The sequence below is a fragment of the Triturus cristatus genome, chromosome 5_2 (genome assembly GCF_964204655.1).
Source record: "Triturus cristatus chromosome 5_2, aTriCri1.1, whole genome shotgun sequence".
In the NCBI taxonomy this organism is placed as follows: Eukaryota; Metazoa; Chordata; class Amphibia; order Caudata; family Salamandridae; genus Triturus; species Triturus cristatus.
This window is the reverse complement of record NC_140588.1, coordinates 269,205,696-269,227,875: the sequence shown is the minus strand read 5'-3', so window position 1 is coordinate 269,227,875 and position 22,180 is coordinate 269,205,696.

Sequence of the window (22,180 nt, the reverse complement as noted above, 5' to 3'; positions counted from 1 at the left end):
TAGGTGTTGCACCAATTATAAACTAGAAATTTAATTTCGAGTTGAATTTTTAACCAAAACAGACAGTTAAGTTGATATTTGTAGCTCGGAATACATGCTTTTTTTGTTTACAGGAGTAAGAGCCCTAGAGACCGAGGATAATGTATGTACAATATCACATTCCTCTCCCTGTTCTTAAAATTCCTTTTTTTTGCTAATCCTTAGTCATTTTAAATTTGAATTCTAAAAGGAAAGCATCAGTCATTTTATGTCTGCAAATCTCTTCTACATTATAAACCTTTGGATTTTTTTTTATTTTTTGGGGGAAATTGTTTTACATCCTGTGCAGTACTTTGCAGCATGATTGTTTGTGGAAGGGCAGACACCACTATGTTTTCTCTATATTTTTAATTTTGTTTGCTGCTGGATGACCTGGAGTTTGTAGTAGAGGGTGGAAGTATGGGATAACCATATAAGGGTAATGGACATTTTTGGGGTTCTATACATTTACTTATTTTTCTTGTGTTTATGTCAATTTCATCCAGATTTTTCATTCTACTGTGCTGTAGGCAACTGATGTATTTGCAGTGTTTTTTTCACATTTTCAATGCTGCTGTGCTTGAGATATGTTTTATATTTTAGGGATTTTTGGGTGGCTGTGAGTTCAGGTTAATTATTTTCTCTGCGTTCGCCTGTTGGCGGCTGGGGTGAAGGTTGCTCCAGGAGTCCAGGCCAATGTATCCAGACATTTTGCATGTGTGCGATGGTAGATTAAAGCGCTTCTCTGAAATCTTTGCCTCCTTTTTTGCATGTCATGTGTTAAGCCAGCATTTTGAGGAACCAGAGTGTGACTATGCACTCATAAAGATACTACTCGTAAAATACCTTTGTGAATAGCAAACAATTGTAAACTTATATAAAAGTGCAAGTTTACCTTTATGAATCACAGTCCACAGAGTCACATATACCCCCACACACTTACCGACACACACCTGCACACAAATCCCCTCGCACACATACATACAGACACACAACCTTTACAATACATTCAGGCACACACCCACACCAAGAGAAAACCACACATACATAACTGCATTAAAAAATGCACACACTCCCACACTAAGAAACATACAGGCACATAACAGATTCATATATTCACACACACCACACAAACTGACACACATTCATACAGACCACAACACACAAACTATTGCATACACACTGGCATACAATTATACATATTTCTAGACACACTTGGTGTATTTTGTTTTTAAAAACTGTTTGATTATATCTGCGGCTCCAACGCGATGTCTTAAACAGCTAGAAACATGGCTATTTCTCTGATTATTGACATTGCAGTGGATCCGCAGATCCTGTAAACATATAAAAAAACTTTTTAAATTAGAGATAATGCTCTTATTTGTTTTTTGGGTGCCTCTTGAAAGAGACTTTGTGTTAATAGTGTGTTGTGCACACTTATACGTAGAGCTGGATACATTCCTTGATGTTGCTAAGGATGATCTGGTTCCTTTCTGTTATGAAACGTACTCCATCCTTTCGGTACACTCCTGGCATGGCAAAGCAGATATTATTGTGGTAAATGGACCCCATCCAATGCTTACAGAGAAATGCCAAAAATTGCTTCATTAACAAGCCTGAAAGGATTCTTAGACTTTGTGCACAAATTAGATGGCCACTGCTTCTTCTGCCTTTGACTTATGTTGGAATATACAAAAGCAATTTGAGGAAAGAGAGTTATCAATGTTGACAGTGTCTCTTTCATTTGGATTTCGCGTCCAACCCTTGTGATTGTGCCTAGTTCATTGCCAGCACAGTGCACACTCATGAGGTCTGGGTGCTCACGATCCAAATGGATCTCAGTCTTAGATACCAACCAAAGCCACTTCATACCTCTGTGGTCAATCCAAGGAATGTCCACTTGGACAAATCCAAGATGTCTGTCAATATCACAATTTTTGGTCTGCTGTCTGGGTCAAAAGACAATGCTGTGGCCCACAATCCACACTAATAATTGTGCTTCTATGAAGGAGCAGGACAATGGAGAATCTGGTAGCAGATGGAGAAATGTTTATAAACAGCTTGGAGTGTGAGGAAGTGTGATGAGAATTTAAAAAAGGCAGTGAAAAGGTTGTGGTTGGCTGACGGAGTGCTGAATAGTAGCTAAGGTAGTCAATAACTTCTCTTTGCATTGTGTTTCGTGTTTGGGGGAAAATGTATTATAACTGTTATGTTGTTTGTGGTAGGTTTATATTTTTTTGTTAATAAAAGGCACATCAATGAAAATCTTAATTAGACTTTCAGAGCTGACAAAGCTTAATGAATCTTTGACATGTATCTGACTTGGAAGGATTTTGGAAATCAGTTGCCATCAAAACTAAGGCTGTGAAAAGGTCTAAAAGGGAAAGATATAATGGAGACTGCACAGGTATGTTTTAAATGATTCGAGTAATTGGGTTGAAGTACTCTGCTGGTGAATTTACAATTAGAAGATAAAGAATTGGAACACATAAAAGTAACCTATGTCTCCCTTTCCCTTAGTCTTTCTTTTGATTAAGGGTGTTTTGCTGATCTGCTAATCCGTCGCAGAGTTACACAGGAAGCCACACTGAGCGCCAGGGAAGATCCACAGATTCAGAAATGCAAGCTTCACTGAGTGAGCTTGCAGGTTGGAAATTCACGGTGGATCCATTAATCCAGTCCAACATACAACGAGGGGTTACATTAGATTCAACTAATAGCAACTGTTCTCAGTAAAATGCTTCTTTCTGATTGAGTGTCCGGTTCAAGCCTACAGATACATATACTCTATCCATAAGCTTTCTTGAGTTTATCTCTGGTTGGTGAGTCAGATCAGAAGGTGAATTCTCTTTTGTGTCTAGTTTCCAAAAGTGTGCTAATTTGAGTGTGGTACAAATCTCTTTATTGAACTACATTGAGCCAACAGCTTCTTTTTCAGGTATTTGACCTAAGTATACATTCAATACACTTTTGCTAATGTGTACATTATTTTTGTACAGTGTACATATGTTGATTGCGGACTGAAATGTTTTATGCACCTGATAATTGAAGGAAGAAATCATAGATCAGTATAGAGATATGTATTTTCTGTGCTTGTATAAATGGTTACCTACTGAGAACATTGTGTAGCACGTTAGACGAACAATTAAGAGCTAACATGTTTACATAATTATTGTATTTCTGTTCTATTGATTATATTTTCTGTTGATGACTATAACCTATTTCAAATGTAATGGTATTTATTATTTTTTCTGCTTGCATTATTGATATGAACTGTAAGTCAATTTCAATTTCATATATTGTGTAGGTATGTCTGTTAAGTTGTAGGTTTAAGCTTAGGATAACCTAGTATGTAGTAGATAATAATGTGTGCTAGAGATGAGTGTAGAATAGGAAAGCAAATCGGAGTAATATTAATTCATTATCTTTATGATAAAGATGTAAAAATCTAGGAAGTCCTATATAGTCTTAACATAATAGGTTCTAATGATAAGTGGGTATACTCTCTGTACAGAAGTGAAACTACAGCTAAAACGTAATGTACCAAAGGGTTTTCGACTTCTTAGATGATTTATTTGGTGGTGGGCTGGCCTTTCTGCAAATAGGCCTGCTCAGGTTGAAAACATATGTAAAAGAGGTTTGGGAAAGTAATAAGTGATGTGTGCGGTACTTAACAGCTGTCTCTATGATGAACTATGTTGTGCGTGAAAGCTTCATGTAGGATAGGATAGGATATGTGTTTGTAGAGTGCTCGTATGCCGTGGCGTCTTGGCGCTAAGGGGAGAGTACCTGTGTTAAAAGCCCATACCAGTTGTCTACCTTATAGCAAACAGCCAGGTCTTTAAGGCCTTCCTAAAAAGTAGTCTATCTGGTTGGAGACGTATGGCAGTGGGCAGTGAGTTCCATAGCTTGGCTGCACAGTGGGAGAAAGCTCTACCACCCCATCTTGCCTTCCTGATCCTGTCTACATGGAGAAGACCTAATGCACTAGACCTTAATGGTCGAGTAGGGACGTAAGGTCTGAACAAAATACGGATAGCCTTAGCGCCTCCTCCATGAAAAGCTTTATGGACCAGACATAGGGCCTTGAAATCGACTCAACGCTGAATTGGGAGCCAGTGCAGAGTTCGAATACCAGCAGAAGTAGATTGTCTCCTAGGTATGTCAAGGAGTAATCTGGCAGCAGCGTTTTGTAGTGATTGAAGCCTACTCATTTGGGCCTTATTTATTCCCAATAGTAGACCATTACAATAGTCTAACTTAGAGAGTACAAGAGCCACTACCACTGACTTCTGTAATTCCTTCTTAATGAAGGGGAAGATCTTCTTCAAAGTTTTAATTATAAAGAAACAGGAGGAAGTGATACAGTTAACTTGGGAAGAAAAAGTTAAGTTACAGTCAAAAATGACTCCTAGATTTCTAATCTTAGATGCTGGGGTGGGACATTCCCCCGCTGTCATTGGCCACCAAGATGCGTCCCATCGAGGTTGTCCCTGACCAAATTCCATAACTTCGGTCTTTCCGGTATTGATTTTTAGGAAGCTATGGTTCATCCAGGTTATGATCTCCTCCAAGCATGCATGAAACTTGACGGCTGTGTTATTGGGATGCTTGGCCATGGAGATTACAAGCTGAGAGTCATCAGCATATGACGTGAATTCGAAACCATGCTTCCTAATCAAACTGGCCAGTGGCAGCATGTAAACATTAAAAATAGTAGGTGATAGTGCAGATCCCTGGGGGACCCCACACAGTAAGTTAAAACCCTCTGATTGTAGACCATCCCAAAAAAGGCTCTGCACTCTCCCATTCAGAAAAGAAGATAGGAGGGACAATGCTGACCCCCCAATACCCACATCTTGAAGTCGCTGAATCAACACCGTATGGTTTACAGTGTCGAAAGCTGCCGATAAATAAAGCAGAACCAGGACTGTATTTCCCCCTTGATCAATTATTCTACGGATACCCTCAGCAACTACGATCAGTGCAGATTCGGTCGAGTGGTTTGATCGAAAACCATGCTGGGTTAAATCCAATATTTCATTGGTGTCGAGGTATTCAGTCAAAGTTCTGTTCATTGATTTTTCTAAGATCTTGGCCATTATAGGCAAACCGGCAATCGGCCGGTAGTTCTTGGGATCTGTTGGGTCTAACGTAGGCTTTTTGAGAATAGGCCTGATCGTGGCCTTTTTCCAGCATACTGGAAAATTGCCTGACTCCAGAACTTGATTAATCAATGGAGTCAGTTCATCACAAATCCTATTTGCAGCCAGGTGTAGTACCATTGCAGGGCAGGGATCATTAGGTGATCCAGATTTTATGGAAAGCAGCAAGTTACAGACTTCCTCTCGACTGACCATAGGGAAACTAATCAGCTCCCTCAAGGAAGGTTTTACAGTCGTCTGTGGATGCTGAACTATATCCGGAAGCTGACAGGCTACGGAGAGGTTATCGTAAATGACTTGTACTTTATGTAGAAGAATTTTGGATAATTAAAATTTTTAGGGGGAAGGGACTACCGTTTGCATAAAAACCTAGGGTGCAAAAGTTATGTAAAACATTCTTTGTCAAGTGATAGGAGAAGTATGTGGTGGGGGACTGGCCTGTCAGTGAAGAAGTTTGTTCAATGGTACAGCTGTTCGTTGAAGCGGCTTGGCTAAGATGTAGCTTGTGATCGTGGTGGGGTACTGGTCTGTCTGTGACGAGTTCAGTCAATGCAAAAGGAGTGTGTTAAAAAGACTTTGAAAACTAATGATGGGTTTTATGTTGTGATTGTAGGAGACTAGGATCTGCTTCTTATGGTTACCCCTCCTTTTTGCTGATGTATCACTGTTTTCAACTTAGACTGACTGGGATCCTGTTATTCAGGACCCCAGTCTATCTGCTTTCTCCTCTAAATTGATCGAATGTACACTAGGTACACTTCAGATTGTATACTGGGGTACCCTTATCAGTCCCTAGTATATGGTACACCATGTACCCAGGGCATAGGTACCCCAGAGGTGTCCCATGGGCTGCAGCATGTATTGTGCCACCCCTGAGAGACCAATCCAAATTGCCCCACAGGTCTGCTACTGCAGCCTGTGTAAGGTGGTGCATGCACCCCTTACTTAGATATAGATTACCTATATCTATTCTAAATCACTACACATATAAACCTATCAGTCACCCCTATGGCAGGCCTTATCAATCCTCAAGGCAGGGTGCTGGGTTTTATGTGAGAGGGTGCCCCTGTATGAGCAGAGCCCCTCTGCAGCCTTACGGGGTTGTCTGTGATGCAGCCAACCATATATATTTAAGTGCATTATAACCTCGCGGTAAATTCTAACTTTAAAACAGCTGCTTAGAAACATGTTGTGTTTGGTGTCAAACACCTTGGAATCATACCTCCCCACCAGTAACTGGCGGGGGAGGTATGATTCCACCCTCCTAGAGGGACTCATGTGAAACACCGGTACACCAGGTACCAGCTTTCTCAAACTGGGCATCACAGAATGGATGCTCCCAGCCACCAACACGAGTCTGTCCTCCTGCTGCTGAGCCAAGCTCGAGCAGAGGAAGGCCTGATGATAGGTTTCCTGTCACAGGGAGCTGTAACCACCTCCAAAACAAGTTTTAGTGTATTGGGGCTGGGTGGGTGCACACTGAGAGTGCCAGAAAGTCTGCACTGGGGGCACATTTGGTTTCCCTGTGCATAGTCCAGCTCAAACCGGTTGCAGGAGCCATTTGCTCCTGCTGTGGTGCAAAACTGGAGAAAGGACATGGGTGTAGCCACCCCTCTGTCCTGACCCTCCCATGGGTGGGTCCCCACAGTTTGTCCATCCCCTTCCTTGGGTATAAAGTAGGAACCCTGACTACAGGACTTTAGATTTTACCTGGACTAAACTCTGCAAGCAGAAACCACATACTTCGATGGTCTACACTTCGCTGAACAACAGAAGAATCTCCTTTGGAGTAAAGGAGTTACTCCCCTGCAGCAGCAGGCACCTTAACGCATCTGACCGGTTTGCATCTTCTGAGCTCCTGAGGACTCTGAAGATTTCTGCAACACAGGAGGTGGGTTCCCGAGCGTCTCTGAGGTCAATCTGCTCTCTCTGCAATCCTGAGACCTGTATCCCTCATGGGGACCGTGCAACCCGAACCCCTGTGCATTGTGTACTTTTGCAGCAGCATATGCTTTTTTGCGATCCCTGAGGCTGTGCTTTGGGCTACGTGTAGTCCTGACCCGAGCAGTATTTCCACCTAAGATTGCCGGCCTACGCTTCACGAGTGTACCGTGGGCTGGTATTTCGTGATTCAGCTCGAGGTCCCTTCGCGATCCCTGGTCGGTTGGCCTGGGGGTCCCTGTGAAGGTAACTTTGAATTTCCTTGGGCTTCCCTGGTTGCTCCAGACATGCCCTGACTCTCCATTGCTTGGAGAGTCCCCAGGACCTTGCTGCTCCTCACCGTAACTTGTTTCCTCTGCCCACCTGGGTGGCCGTTGCCAAGGCTTGTTGGTTCAATCCGGACACTGACCTCCAGCACTCGACATCCTTTGTGGGACAACTTACCTCCGGACTTTGGTCATCGTCAACATCTCCTGGTCCCCATGGCTGCAGAATCAAGCATCCTAACTTCTCACCTGAAGCACCCGACATCGTTGGGCATTCGTCTATCGAGCCCCTGGTCACCCGGAAGTGACCCAGACTCTGTCCCCTCTGCTTTAAGGTTCTTCTCACCTCGGATCCAGGCTTGGATTCCACCGGACACTTTTCATCCTCCCGGCAGCGGCACTTCTTCGCATCACGCCATTGAAAATGACGAGGGTTTCCGACACCACTTGACCCCTATGCACCTGGCCCTTCTGGGATAGGTAACACGGGTACCTCGGTACTCACAAGGGTGCTGGCCTTAGAACCTTCTATGTTCCAAAGGGTTTGCATGAAGTCCTCTCCGAAGTGTCCTTTAGCTGTATTTTTCCAACCGCAACATTCCCATAGAGTTGTACGAAACTGGCGTCTGTGTTCTCACACTGCATCCGTCCTCCGTGGGCTCCCTGTGTCACTCCTTTGGGTGGCTCCTTGAGGTCCCAGCGATTCTACGTGCTCTAGGCACTGTGTCTAGTGAAGTCGTTGTTGTTATACCATTTTTTTGTATATGGTTCGATCTCCCCCTGGAGCCCGCTGTGTATTGTGCTATTTACTGTCGTTCTATTGACAAAGTATTGTGTGCCTTGTGCTCTATTCTCATAAAGAGGTTAGCAGAGAGTGTTTAGTAATAAATACATATATTTTATATAACACTGGTGTGGTTCTCCTTTCATTTGGTCATTCAGGAGGTTCTGATCTGGTAAAACAAGCTGCTTTACATTTCTTCGAGACTTTGCCTAAAGGCTGCTCTCCACAACTACCACTAGGATTGCTTTCTATAAAGGTTGTCTTTAACCTAATCATCAATAAGGGTTGTTTAGACTGGTACAAGGTGCCCACTTTAATTAGTGGACAGCATATACCAGGCCAACTTCTCACATTGGTGTGCAGCAGTTGGGATTCAAGCTTGCTATTGTTTTACCAGATAATCTCATTGAGTGATTAACTGAAAACCACTAAAGGTATTAGGTACAAATAATACATAAATATTAGAATAAGTAGGTTCTACTGAACTTGGAATTGGGTAGTTAAGGGTCTAACACACCCTTTCTCCAACTCAAGAGATTTTAGTTCCCACTAGGTGAGGTAGGTGCCTACACCACATAACACTGGTATGTCTTCTAAAGGAGAAGCCAGTGGCTCTCCGCCAACTAGGTATGATCATCTCTCATTTCAAGAATTGCAAAATATGTGTACATCTAGGAAGCTGAGGACAGGGAGAAGTGCAAGCACCCAACGTATCATAGAGATGTTGCTCTTAGTTGACCTCAGGAAGACCCCAGGGTCTGATGAGATAGAAAGAGTGGGTGGGACAGGAGGCGAGGACAGACCAGGAAGTGAACACTTCTTTGATATGGACTCTAACTCTGGCCAGGAGGATCAAAATGATTCCAACCTGGAAAATCCAACTCTTCCTTTAGGTGGAGGAGAAGGCCCCAGTGGCCCTCTCTCTACTCCACCAGGAAAAGTACAAAGTTTACCTAGAAGATCAATATCTCACTCTGAGGAATCTAATCATTCAGGTACTTCTGTAGGGATCTCTGCTTCTCATAAAAGAGACTCCTCTTATGATAAGAGGTACCAATTACTAGAGTATGAGAGAATCAAACTCAGGCCCAAGAAGGAGCAATTGGCCTTAGACAGGGAATCCCTAAAACTCCAGATAGTTTCCAGAAGATTGGGACTAGAGTCCCATGGTGGCAGCACCAGTGTCCCTAGAACTAGAGAGTATACTCATGGTCATAGGAACCTGAACAAGATAGTCCCTTCCTATCAGAGTGGGGATGACATCCACAAATGGATAACAGCACTAGAGAGGGCCTGTAAAGTACAGAGGGTCCCTCAGGAGCAGTGGGCAGCTATCTTGTGGCTCTCCCTTGCTGACAAAGGTAGAGATAAGCTCCTCACTGTAAGAGAAGAGGATGCTGATAATTACACAGTTTTGAAGAGTGCTCTCATTGATGGGTTTGGCTTAACCACTGAGCAATATAGGATTAAGTTCAGAGACACCCAGAAGACACAGTCTCAGGACCGGGTTGACTTTGTAGATTTTGCTACTAAGGCTCTGGAAGGCTAGTTGTTTGGCAGTAAAGTGTGTGATTTTTAAGGATTGTACAATTTAATCACGAACAAGCAGATCCTTAATAATTGTCAAAATCAGCTGTTGCATCATTACCTGGTGGACTCTGATCTGACCTCTCCTCAAGAATTGGAGAAGAAGGAAGACAAATGGGTCAGAACCAGGGTGAAGCAGAAAACCCAGAACCAAGGTGGTGACTGTAAGAAGCAAGATTCTAAAACCTCAGATATGGGTGAGGAGAAGGGTAAAGACCAGAAGTCTTTACAGGGGCCCCAAAAGTCTTCATCTGGGGGGGAGTTACAATCCAACAAGGGTAAAGGCAAAAATAAATCTTGGTGCTATATCTGTAAAAAGAAAACCCATTGGACAGAAGATGCTGATTGTCCAAGGGCCAAGGAATCTACTCCAGCCACCACTTCCCCCTAGTTTAGCTCAAGGTGGTGATACACAGAATAAGGGATCTGTTGGGTCTAACGTAGGCTTTTTGAGAATAGGCCTGATCGTGGCCTTTTTCCAGCATACTGGAAAATTGCCTGACTCCAGAACTTGATTAATCAATGGAGTCAGTTCATCACAAATCCTATTTGCAGCCAGGTGTAGTATCATTGCAGGGCAGGGATCATTAGGTGATCCAGATTTTATGGAAAGCAGCAAGTTACAGACTTCCTCTCGACTGACCATAGGGAAACTAATCAGCTCCCTCAAGGAAGGTTTTACAGTCGTCTGTGGATGCTGAACTATATCCGGAAGCTGACAGGCTACGGAGAGGTTATCGTAAATGACTTGTACTTTATGTAGAAGAGTTTTGGATAATTAAAATTTTTAGGGGGAGGGGACTACCGTTTGCATAAAAACCTAGGGTGCAAAAGTTATGTAAAACATTCTTTGTCAAGTGATAGGAGAAGTATGTGGTGGGGGACTGGCCTGTCAGTGAAGAAGTTTGTTCAATGGTACAGCTGTTCGTTGAAGCGGCTTGGCTAAGATGTAGCTTGTGATCGTGGTGGGGTACTGGTCTGTCTGTGACGAGTTCAGTCAATGCAAAAGGAGTGTGTTAAAAAGACTTTGAAAACTAATGATGGGTTTTATGTTGTGATTGTAGGAGACTAGGATCTGCTTCTTATGGTTACCCCTCCTTTTTGCTGATGTATCACTGTTTTCAACTTAGACTGACTGGGATCCTGTTTTTCAGGACCCCAGTCTATCTGCTTTCTCCTCTAAATTGATCGAATGTACACTAGGTACACTTCAGATTGTATACTGGGGTACCCTTATCAGTCCCTAGTATATGGTACACCATGTACCCAGGGCATAGGTACCCCAGAGGTGTCCCATGGGCTGCAGCATGTATTGTGCCACCCCTGAGAGACCAATCCAAATTGCCCCACAGGTCTGCTACTGCAGCCTGTGTAAGGTGGTGCATGCACCCCTTACTTAGATATAGATTACCTATATCTATTCTAAATCACTACACATATAAACCTATCAGTCACCCCTATGGCAGGCCTTATCAATCCTCAAGGCAGGGTGCTGGGTTTTATGTGAGAGGGTGCCCCTGTATAAGCAGAGCCCCTCTGCAGCCTTACGGGGTTGTCTGTGATGCAGCCAACCATATATATTTAAGTGCATTATAACCTCGCAGTAAATTCTAACTTTAAAACAGCTGCTTAGAAACATGTTGTGTTTGGTGTCAAACACCTTGGAATCATACCTCCCCACCAGTAACTGGCGGGGGAGGTATGATTCCACCCTCCTAGAGGGACTCATGTGAAACACCGGTACACCCGGTACCAGCTTTCTCGAACTGGGCATCACAGAATGGATGCTCCCAGCCACCAACACGAGTCTGTCCTCCTGCTGCTGAGCCAAGCTCGAGCAGAGGAAGGCCTGATGATAGGTTTCCTGTCACAGGGAGCTGTGACCACCTCCAAAACAAGTTTTAGTGTATTGGGGCTGGGTGGGTGCACACTGAGAGTGCCAGAAAGTCTGCACTGGGGGCACATTTGGTTTCCCTGTGCATAGTCCAGCTCAAACCGGTTGCAGGAGCCATTTGCTCCTGCTGTGGTGCAAAACTGGAGAAAGGACATGGGTGTAGCCACCCCTCTGTCCTGACCCTCCCATGGGTGGGTCCCCACAGTTTGTCCATCCCCTTCCTCGGGTATAAAGTAGGAACCCTGACTACAGGACTTTAGATTTTACCTGGACTAAACTCTGCAAGCAGAAACCACATACTTCGATGGTCTACACTTCGCTGAACAACAGAAGAATCTCCCTTGGAGTAAAGGAGTTACTCCCCTGCAGCAGCAGGCACCTTAACGCATCTGACCGGTTTGCATCTTCTGAGCTCCTGAGGACTCTGAAGATTTCTGCAACACAGGAGGTGGGTTCCCGAGCGTCTCTGAGGTCAATCTGCTCTCTCTGCAATCCTGAGACCAGTATCCCTCATGGGGACCGTGCAACCCGAACCCCTGTGCACTGTGTACTTTTGCAGCAGCATATGCTTTTTTGCAATCCCTGAGGCTGTGCTTTGTTGTTGTTATACCATTTTTTTGTATATGGTTCGATCTCCCCCTGGAGCCCGCTGTGTATTGTGCTATTTACTGTCGTTCTATTGACAAAGTATTGTGTGCCTTGTGCTCTATTCTCATAAAGAGGTTAGCAGAGAGTGTTTAGTAATAAATACATATATTTTATATAACACTGGTGTGGTTCTCCTTTCATTTGGTCATTCAGGAGGTTCTGATCTGGTAAAACAAGCTGCTTTACATTTCTTCGAGACTTTGCCTAAAGGCTGCTCTCCACAACTACCACTAGGATTGCTTTCTATAAAGGTTGTCTTTAACCTAATCATCAATAAGGGTTGTTTAGACTGGTACAAGGTGCCCACTTTAATTAGTGGACAGCATATACCAGGCCAACTTCTCACATTGGTGTGCAGCAGTTGGGATTCAAGCTTGCTATTGTTTTACCAGATAATCTCATTGAGTGATTAACTGAAAACCACTAAAGGTATTAGGTACAAATAATACATAAATATTAGAATAAGTAGGTTCTACTGAACTTGGAATTGGGTAGTTAAGGGTCTAACACACCCTTTCTCCAACTCAAGAGATTTTAGTTCCCACTAGGTGAGGTAGGTGCCTACACCACATAACACTGGTATGTCTTCTAAAGGAGAAGCCAGTGGCTCTCCGCCAACTAGGTATGATCATCTCTCATTTCAAGAATTGCAAAATATGTGTACATCTAGGAAGCTGAGGACAGGGAGAAGTGCAAGCACCCAACGTATCATAGAGATGTTGCTCTTAGTTGACCTCAGAAAGACCCCAGGGTCTGATGAGATAGAAAGAGTGGGTGGGACAGGAGGCGAGGACAGACCAGGAAGTGAACACTTCTTTGATATGGACTCTAACTCTGGCCAGGAGGATCAAAATGATTCCAACCTGGAAAATCCAACTCTTCCTTTAGGTGGAGGAGAAGGCCCCAGTGGCCCTCTCTCTACTCCACCAGGAAAAGTACAAAGTTTACCTAGAAGATCAATATCTCACTCTGAGGAATCTAATCATTCAGGTACTTCTGTAGGGATCTCTGCTTCTCATAAAAGAGACTCCTCTTATGATAAGAGGTACCAATTACTAGAGTATGAGAGAATCAAACTCAGGCCCAAGAAGGAGCAATTGGCCTTAGACAGGGAATCCCTAAAACTCCAGATAGTTTCCAGAAGATTGGGACTAGAGTCCCATGGTGGCAGCACCAGTGTCCCTAGAACTAGAGAGTATACTCATGGTCATAGGAACCTGAACAAGATAGTCCCTTCCTATCAGAGTGGGGATGACATCCACAAATGTATAACAGCACTAGAGAGGGCCTGTAAAGTACAGAGGGTCCCTCAGGAGCAGTGGGCAGCTATCTTGTGGCTCTCCCTTGCTGACAAAGGTAGAGATAAGCTCCTCACTGTAAGAGAAGAGGATGCTGATAATTACACAGTTTTGAAGAGTGCTCTCATTGATGGGTTTGGCTTAACCACTGAGCAATATAGGATTAAGTTCAGAGACACCCAGAAGACACAGTCTCAGGACCGGGTTGACTTTGTAGATTTTGCTACTAAGGCTCTGGAAGGCTAGTTGTTTGGCAGTAAAGTGTGTGATTTTTAAGGATTGTACAATTTAATCACGAACAAGCAGATCCTTAATAATTGTCAAAATCAGCTGTTGCATCATTACCTGGTGGACTCTGATCTGACCTCTCCTCAAGAATTGGAGAAGAAGGAAGACAAATGGGTCAGAACCAGGGTGAAGCAGAAAACCCAGAACCAAGGTGGTGACTGTAAGAAGCAAGATTCTAAAACCTCAGATATGGGTGAGGAGAAGGGTAAAGACCAGAAGTCTTTACAGGGGCCCCAAAAGTCTTCATCTGGGGGGGAGTTACAATCCAACAAGGGTAAAGGCAAAAATAAATCTTGGTGCTATATCTGTAAAAAGAAAACCCATTGGACAGAAGATGCTGATTGTCCAAGGGCCAAGGAATCTACTCCAGCCACCACTTCCCCCTAGTTTAGCTCAAGGTGGTGATACACAGAATAAGGGATCTGTTGGGTCTAACGTAGGCTTTTTGAGAATAGGCCTGATCGTGGCCTTTTTCCAGCATACTGGAAAATTGCCTGACTCCAGAACTTGATTAATCAATGGAGTCAGTTCATCACAAATCCTATTTGCAGCCAGGTGTAGTATCATTGCAGGGCAGGGATCATTAGGTGATCCAGATTTTATGGAAAGCAGCAAGTTACAGACTTCCTCTCGACTGACCATAGGGAAACTAATCAGCTCCCTCAAGGAAGGTTTTACAGTCGTCTGTGGATGCTGAACTATATCCGGAAGCTGACAGGCTACGGAGAGGTTATCGTAAATGACTTGTACTTTATGTAGAAGAGTTTTGGATAATTAAAATTTTTAGGGGGAGGGGACTACCGTTTGCATAAAAACCTAGGGTGCAAAAGTTATGTAAAACATTCTTTGTCAAGTGATAGGAGAAGTATGTGGTGGGGGACTGGCCTGTCAGTGAAGAAGTTTGTTCAATGGTACAGCTGTTCGTTGAAGCGGCTTGGCTAAGATGTAGCTTGTGATCGTGGTGGGGTACTGGTCTGTCTGTGACGAGTTCAGTCAATGCAAAAGGAGTGTGTTAAAAAGACTTTGAAAACTAATGATGGGTTTTATATTGTGATTGTAGGAGACTAGGATCTGCTTCTTATGGTTACCCCTCCTTTTTGCTGATGTATCACTGTTTTCAACTTAGACTGACTGGGATCCTGTTTTTCAGGACCCCAGTCTATCTGCTTTCTCCTCTAAATTGATCGAATGTACACTAGGTACACTTCAGATTGTATACTGGGGTACCCTTATCAGTCCCTAGTATATGGTACACCATGTACCCAGGGCATAGGTACCCCAGAGGTGTCCCATGGGCTGCAGCATGTATTGTGCCACCCCTGAGAGACCAATCCAAATTGCCCCACAGGTCTGCTACTGCAGCCTGTGTAAGGTGGTGCATGCACCCCTTACTTAGATATAGATTACCTATATCTATTCTAAATCACTACACATATAAACCTATCAGTCACCCCTATGGCAGGCCTTATCAATCCTCAAGGCAGGGTGCTGGGTTTTATGTGAGAGGGTGCCCCTGTATGAGCAGAGCCCCTCTGCAGCCTTACGGGGTTGTCTGTGATGCAGCCAACCATATATATTTAAGTGCATTATAACCTCGCAGTAAATTCTAACTTTAAAACAGCTGCTTAGAAACATGTTGTGTTTGGTGTCAAACACCTTGGAATCATACCTCCCCACCAGTAACTGGCGGGGGAGGTATGATTCCACCCTCCTAGAGGGACTCATGTGAAACACCGGTACACCCGGTACCAGCTTTCTCGAACTGGGCATCACAGAATGGATGCTCCCAGCCACCAACACGAGTCTGTCCTCCTGCTGCTGAGCCAAGCTCGAGCAGAGGAAGGCCTGATGATAGGTTTCCTGTCACAGGGAGCTGTGACCACCTCCAAAACAAGTTTTAGTGTATTGGGGCTGGGTGGGTGCACACTGAGAGTGCCAGAAAGTCTGCACTGGGGGCACATTTGGTTTCCCTGTGCATAGTCCAGCTCAAACCGGTTGCAGGAGCCATTTGCTCCTGCTGTGGTGCAAAACTGGAGAAAGGACATGGGTGTAGCCACCCCTCTGTCCTGACCCTCCCATGGGTGGGTCCCCACAGTTTGTCCATCCCCTTCCTCGGGTATAAAGTAGGAACCCTGACTACAGGACTTTAGATTTTACCTGGACTAAACTCTGCAAGCAGAAACCACATACTTCGATGGTCTACACTTCGCTGAACAACAGAAGAATCTCCCTTGGAGTAAAGGAGTTACTCCCCTGCAGCAGCAGGCATCTTAACGCATCTGACCGGTTTGCATCTTCTGAGCTCCTGAGGACTCTGAAGATTTCTGCAACACAGGAGGTGGGTTCCCGAGCGTCTCTGAGGTCAATCTGCTCTCTCTGCAATCCTGAGACCAGTATCCCTCATGGGGACCGTGCAACCCGAACCCCTGTGCACTGTGTACTTTTGCAGCAGCATATGCTTTTTTGCAATCCCTGAGGCTGTGCTTTGTTGTTGTGATACCATTTTTTTGTATATGGTTCGATCTCCCCCTGGAGCCCGCTGTGTATTGTGCTATTTACTGTCGTTCTATTGACAAAGTATTGTGTGCCTTGTGCTCTATTCTCATAAAGAGGTTAGCAGAGAGTGTTTAGTAATAAATACATATATTTTATATAACACTGGTGTGGTTCTCCTTTCATTTGGTCATTCAGGAGGTTCTGATCTGGTAAAACAAGCTGCTTTACATTTCTTCGAGACTTTGCCTAAAGGCTGCTCTCCACAACTACCACTAGGATTGCTTTCTATAAAGGTTGTCTTTAACCTAATCATCAATAAGGGTTGTTTAGACTGGTACAAGGTGCCCACTTTAATTAGTGGACAGCATATACCAGGCCAACTTCTCACATTGGTGTGCAGCAGTTGGGATTCAAGCTTGCTATTGTTTTACCAGATAATCTCATTGAGTGATTAACTGAAAACCACTAAAGGTATTAGGTACAAATAATACATAAATATTAGAATAAGTAGGTACTACTGAACTTGGAATTGGGTAGTTAAGGGTCTAACACACCCTTTCTCCAACTCAAGAGATTTTAGTTCCCACTAGGTGAGGTAGGTGCCTACACCACATAACACTAGTATGTCTTCTAAAGGAGAAGCCAGTGGCTCTCTGCCAACTAGGTATGATCATCTCTCATTTCAAGAATTGCAAAATATGTGTACATCTAGGAAGCTGAGGACAGGGAGAAGTGCAAGCACCCAACGTATCATAGAGATGTTGCTCTTAGTTGACCCCAGAAAGACCCCAGGGTCTGATGAGGTAGAAAGAGTGGGTGGGACAGGAGGCGAGGACAGACCAGGAAGTGAACACTTCTTTGATATGGAGATATGGACTCTAACTCTGGCCAGGAGGATCAAAATGATTCCAACTTGGAAAATCCAACTCTTCCTTTAGGTGGAGGAGAAGGCCCCAGTGGCCCTCTCTCTACTCCACCAGGAAAAGTACAAAGTTTACCTAGAAGATCAATATCTCACTCTGAGGAATCTAATCATTCAGGTACTTCTGTAGGGATCTCTGCTTCTCATAAAAGAGACTCCTCTTATGATAAGAGGTACCAATTACTAGAGTATGAGAGAATCAAACTCAGGCCCAAGAAGGAGCAATTGGCCTTAGACAGGGAATCCCTAAAACTCCAGAGAGTTTCCAGAAGATTGGGACTAGAGTCCCATGGTGGCAGCACCAGTGTCCCTAGAACTAGAGAGTATACTCATGGTCATAGGAACCTGAACAAGATAGTCCCTTCCTATCAGAGTGGGGATGACATCCACAAATGGATAACAGCACTAGAGAGGGCCTGTAAAGTACAGAGGGTCCCTCAGGAGCAGTGGGCAGCTATCTTGTGGCTCTCACTTGCTGACAAAGGTAGAGATAAACTCCTCACTGTAAGAGAAGAGGATGCTGATAATTACACAGTTTTGAAGAGTGCTCTCATTGATGGGTTTGGCTTAACCACTGAGCAATATAGGATTAAGTTCAGAGACACCCAGAAGACACAGTCTCAGGACCGGGTTGACTTTGTAGATTTTGCTACTAAGGCTCTGGAAGGCTGGTTGCTTGGCAGTAAAGTGTGTGATTTTTAAGGATTGTACAATTTAATCACGAACGAGCAGATCCTTAATAATTGTCAAAATCAGCTGTTGCATCATTACCTGGTGGACTCTGATCTGACCTCTCCTCAAGAATTGGGAAAGAAGGAAGACAAATGGGTCAGAACCAGGGTGAAGCAGAAAACCCAGAACCAAGGTGGTGACTGTAAGAAGCAAGATTCTAAAACCTCAGATATGGGTGAGGAGAAGGGTAAAGACCAGAAGTCTTTACAGGGGCCCCAAAAGTCTTCATCTGGGGGCGGAGTTACAATCCAACAAGGGTAAAGGCAAAAATAAACCTTGGTGCTATATCTGTAAAAAGAAAACCCATTGGACAGAAGATGCTGATTGTCCAAGGGCCAAGGAATCTACTCCAGCCACCACTTCCCCCTAGTTTAGCTCAAGGTGGTGATACACAGAATAAGGGTGTAGTAGGGTTAACCCTGGGATCTGAGATGGACTCTGGCCTAGTCAGAGATCCAACTCAGTCTGTGTTGGTCTGTGATGGAGCTATGGATATTGCCTCCTTATTTGTCAGTCCCAGTAATCTGGACAAATACAGACAGTGGTAAGGCGGTCATGGCATTCAGGGACACAGGTGCATGTTTCACAATGGTGACAAAAGATCTTGTGGCCCCTGAACAAATCATACTTGGTGAGATGTACCAAGTGACCATTGCAAGCAATGTCAGGACAGACCACTCCATGGCAGTTGTGAATTTCACCTGGGGAGGGGTAACTGGCCCTAAGAAGGTTATGGTAAGTGCAGACCTCCCTGTTGAATGCTTATTGGGCAATGATGTGGAAACTTCAGCTTGGGCTGAAGTGGAACTCAGGACACATGCAGAAATGTTGGGCATCCCTGCAAATGTGTTAGCTATGACTAGGTCACAGGCAAAATGTCTTCTACTGAACAGGCCCTGGATCCTGGAATAATGGACCAGGTGCCTTCCAAGAGAAGGAGCAGTAGAGGTAAGGCAGTGTCTACCCCCGCCTCAGAATACAGATCAGTCTCTTGAGGGAGATGATCTTAGTCCTGAAGAAGGAACTGTCTCAGAGGAACTTGAACCTGATCAGGTTGAGTTCTTGGGGACAGGGGGCCCTTCCAGGGCAGATCTGAGCAAGGAGCAGCTGAGTTGCCCCTCTCTTGAACCCCTCAGACAGCAAGCTGCTGCTGAGGCTGCTGGGAGTGCCACTGGGTCCCCTAGGATCTACTGGGATGATGGACTCTTATACTCATAGGGTAGAGACCCCAAACCTGGTGCCACCAGGAGGTTGGCTATACCTCTGAAGTTTAGGGGCTTCCTATTGACACTGGCACATGATATCCCATTAGCAGGACACTTAGGCCAAAAAAAGACCTGGGACAGACTTGTTCCTCACTTTCATTGGCCGAACATGTCAGAGGAGACAAAGGTGTTTTGTCACTCCTGTATCAATTGTCAAGCCAGTGGTAAGGCAGGTGGTAGTACAAAGGCCCCCCTGATACCACTACCTGTGGTGGGTGTTCCATTTGAGAGGGTTGGGATTGACATTGTTGGTCCCATGGATCCTCAAACTGCATCTGGGCACAGATTCATACTATTGGTGGTGGACCATGCCACTAGGTATCCAGAAGCAATTCCACTTAGGACTACCACAGCTCCTGTTGTGGCTAGATCCCTTCTGGGGATATTTTCCAGAGTGGGTTTTCCTAAGGAGGTACTATCAGACAGAGGTACAAACTGTATGTCTGGTTACTTGACTGCTATGTGGAAAGAATGTGGAGTAAATTACAAATGTACCACCCCTTATCACCAACATTGCAATGGGTTAGTTGAGAGATTCAACAAAACCCTCAAGGGCATGATTAAAGGTCTCCCTGAAAAGCTCAGGTGTAGGTGGGACATCCTTTTGCCCTGCCTTCTCTTTGCCTACAGAGAGGTTCCTCTGATGGGGGTTGGTTACAGCCCTTTTGAACTTCTGTTTGGACATCCAGTTAGGGGTTCTTAATGTCTAGTGAAGGAGGGTTGGGAATTATCTCTCAAACCCCCTAAACAGGATATTGTAGACTATGTACTTGGTCTCCGCTTCAGGATGACTGAGTACATGAAGAAGGCATCCAAAACCTTGAGGCTAGTCAGGAATTGCAAAAGGCCGGGCATGACCAAAAGGCTGTGTTGACTGTTTATCAGCCAGGACAGAAAGTATGGTTGTTGGAGGCTGTGGCCCCAGCAGCCCTCCAAGACAAGTGGAGTGGCCCTCAAACAATCATTGAGCAAAAGGGAGAGGTTACCTACCTGGTGGGCCTTGGAACTCCCAGGAGCCCCCATAGGGTGTTCCATGTGAACAGGCTCAAACCATATGCTGACAGGGCAGACATGGGCTTGCTCATGGCTACTGATGAGGGACAGGAGAAAGAGAGTGATCCACTTCCTGACCTGCTCTCACAGAACCCTGATGATGGTTCAGTTGATGGTGTAGCCTTGGCAGGCAGCATCACTGACCAGCAGCAAACGGATTGCAGGAAGGTCCTCAATCAGTACAGACATATGTTCTCTCTGACTCCAAGTCAGACTACCTGGTGCACTCATGAAGTGGATACAGGTGACAGTCTGCCTGTTAAAAATAGATTTACTGGCAACCTGACCATGTCAGGGACTGCATCAGGACTGAAGTCCAGAAAATGTTGGACCTGGGAGTCATTGAACCCTCAGATAGCCCTTGGGCTAGTCCAGTAGTCTTGGTACCAAAACCTCACACCCAGGGTGGTAAGAGAGAAATGAGGTTCTGTGTTGACTGCAGGGGTCTCAATGCAGTCACTAGGACTGATGCCCATCCAATACCCAGGGCAGATGAACCTATAGATACTTTGGCCTCAGCAAAGTTTCTGAGTACATTTGGCCTGACAGCTGGCTACTGGCACATCAGATTAGCTGAGGATGCAAAAACAGCATTATCAACCCCTAGTGGGCACTACCAATTTGTGGTGATGCCGTTTGGCTTGAAGAATGCACCTGGCACTTTTCAAAGGTTGGTGAACAAAGTCCTTACAGGCCTGGAAGCCTATAGTGCAGCTTATCTAGATGATATTGCTGTCTTTAGCTCTACCTGGGAGGATCACCTGGTCCACCTGAGAAATGTTTTGGAGGCTCTACAAAAAGCAGGCCTCATTATCAAGGCCACTAAGTGCCAGATAGGGCAGAGTCAGGTTGTATACCTGGGCCACCTTGTGGGTGGTGGTATGGTTCAACTCTTGCAGAGCAAGATCCAGACCACCATGGACTGGGTTTCTCCAACTGCCCAGACTCAGGTCAGAGCTTTCTTGCGCCTGCCTGGGTACTACAGGAGGTTTGTCAAAGGTTATGGATCCATAGTGACCCCTTTAAATGACTTAACTTCCAAAAGAATGCTGAAGAAAGTTCAGTGGACAGTTAGCTGTCAAAAGGCATTTGATGACCTGAAGCAAGCCATGTGCACTGCTCCCATTCTGCAAAGTCCTGACTATTCCAAACAATTCATTGTTCAAACTGATGTATCTGAGTTGGGGGTAGGGGCTGTGTTATTACAACTGAATGAAGAGGGTCAGGATCAGCCAGTAGCTTTTATTAGCAGAAGGCTGTCCCCCAGAGAGAAACGTTGGTGAGCTATTGAGAGGGAAGCCTTTGCTGTGGTTTGGGCCTTGAAGAAGCTGAGGCCATACTTGTTTGACACTCACTTCATTATTCAGACAGACCATAATTCCCTTTTATGGCTAAAACATATGAAGGGTGAAAACCCCAAACTTTTGAGTTGGTCCATTTCCCTACAGGGGATGGACTATACAGTGGAACATAGACCTGGGAGTAATCATGCAAATGCAGATTGACTCTCAAGATATTTCCACTTAGAACATAAAGACTCAACTGGTCAAGGTTAGTTTAATGTTCCTACGTTTGGGAAGGGGGCTGTGTAGGAGAGTAGGATCTGCTTCTTATGGTTACCCCCACTTTTTGCTGATGTATCACTATTTTCGACTTAGACTGACTTGGATCCTGCTATTCAGGACCCCAGTCTATCTGCTTTCTCCTCTAAATTGATCGCATGTACACTAGGTACACTCCAGATTGGATACTGGGGTACCCGTATCAGTCCCTAGTATATTGTACACCATGTACCTAGGGCATAGGTACCCCAGAGGTCTCCC